The sequence below is a fragment of the Macaca nemestrina genome, chromosome 9 (genome assembly GCF_043159975.1).
Source record: "Macaca nemestrina isolate mMacNem1 chromosome 9, mMacNem.hap1, whole genome shotgun sequence".
Taxonomy (NCBI): Eukaryota; Metazoa; Chordata; class Mammalia; order Primates; family Cercopithecidae; genus Macaca; species Macaca nemestrina.
The window spans coordinates 49,840,897-49,843,024 of record NC_092133.1 but is presented as its reverse complement, the minus strand read 5'-3'; positions in this window follow the sequence as shown (position 1 = coordinate 49,843,024).

The following is a 2,128-nucleotide window of genomic DNA, read 5'->3' as shown; positions in this document are numbered from 1 at the left end:
ATTGTAATCCCCATTTTTGCAGGTGGAGCCTGGTGGGAGGTAGTGCTTGGATCATGGAGGTGAATACTTCATGAATGGTTTAGCGCCATCTCCTTGGTGCTGTTCTTGTGATAGTGAGTGAGTTGTTGTGTGATCTGATTGTTTAAAAATGCATAGCACTCCCCCACCTCCTCTCTTTCTCCTACTCTGGCCATGTGAAGTGCTGGCTCCCACTTCACCTTCCACCAGGATTGTAAATTCCCCAGAGCTGGCGCAGATGCCAGCGTCGTGCTTCCTGTACAACTTGCAGAACCATGAGCTAATTAAACCTCTTTTCTTTATAAATTGCCCAGTCTCAGGTATTTCTTTATAGCAATGCAAGAATGGACTAATACAGTCCTACCAGGGGTTTATCAATTTTTCTCTTTTTCAAAAAATCAATTTCTGACACTGATTTTGACCTTTGATCCTACTAGATTAATTTTTAACTTATCTTTATTATTTCATCATTCCAATTAGTTTATTTTAATGTGTTGTTGTTGAATAAGTTTTAGAGATGAATGCATATATCATATACTTTTATACTTTTAAAATATATATGCATTTTAGACAAAGTTCAGTGGTTTATGACTGTAATCCCAGCACTTTGGGAGGCTGAGATGGGAAGATCACTTGAGGTCAAGTGTTCGAGACCAGCCAGGCCAACATGGTAAAACTTTGTTTTTACTAAAAATGCAAAAATTAGCCAGGCATGGTGGCACGTGCCTGTGATCCCAGCTACTTGGGAGACTGAGGTGCGAGAGTCACTTAAAATGGGGACGTGGAGGCTGCAGTGAGCCGAGATTGCAGCACTGTACTCCAGCCTGGGTGACAGAGAGAGACTCTGTCTCAAAAAATAAAATAAAATAAAATGTATAAAATATATATGCATTTTAAGCTATAAGTTTCTCTCAAATCATAGATGTCTATATAGTTTATAATTTTGTCAATAGTTTCATTATCATTTAGCTCAAAATCCAATATAATTTTATTCAAATCTTTTTTCCATTATCTGCAGGTTATTCACAATTAAATCGGTTAATCTAAAAAACACATGAGATTTTTCTGTTTTGGTTTGTTTTAGAATTGTTTATGTTGATATTTTTTCTTAATTCTATGCTAGTCAGAGAGCATAGTTTGATTTCCATCACTGAAAATTTTTTGAGACATGCATTATGGCCCCAAATATAATCAGTCTGTAAAATGTAGTAGATTCCCCAGAAAATTATACATTCTCTGAAGGTATTAAATGAGATGTCCTATGTAATAATGACAATTAGAGCATGTTTGTTAGTTTTTAATTCAAAACTTCTCTACATTTACTGATTATATGCTTACTTGCTGCATCAGTTACTGTGAGAGATGTTATTTTTCATCATGATTTTATGTCTTTGAATCCTGTCAATTTCCTGCTTCATATATTGAGACTCCATTATGTATGCATTCATATAAAAAGGTTACAATTTCCTGGTGGATTAATATTTTATGAATATTAAGTGTATCTATATCTAATAATTTTTTACCTTAAATTATATTTCAATTTCAACATATTTTCATATGCCTTTATCATTTACCAGGAAATTCAATGATTGCAGAATATCTTAACTCCTTTTCTATTCTCCTAAATTAAATATTATAGATATCATGGTATGTGTATGTATAATCCTGCTATGATTTTTATGTACTTATACACATATTCCACTGCACATACTATCGTTGTATGCAGCCATTGTTTGTGTATATCCACTATTATCATTTTATAGAGTGAATTTATTTATTAAGACTGTCAAAAAAACTTCAGACAAATTAAATTTAACAGAGTTTGTTTTATCAAATAGGGTTTCATGAATTAGACAATACTCAGAATCAAGAAAGGTTGAGAGAGTTCCACCAAGCAGCATAAGCAGTGAGCTTTTATGGGACAAATACAGAGACAAAGTGTCAGAATTACTCAATTGGCCACAGCTAGGTGTTAGCCCTTTTTGGGGTATGATGTGATCACTTGGCTGCCTGTGATTGGCTGAAGCGTGGCTGTTTGTAACTGGCAAATTCACTCTTTCAATTTCCTTTTATTTTTTTTTTCTGCTGAAGAAATTATACAAGATCATTT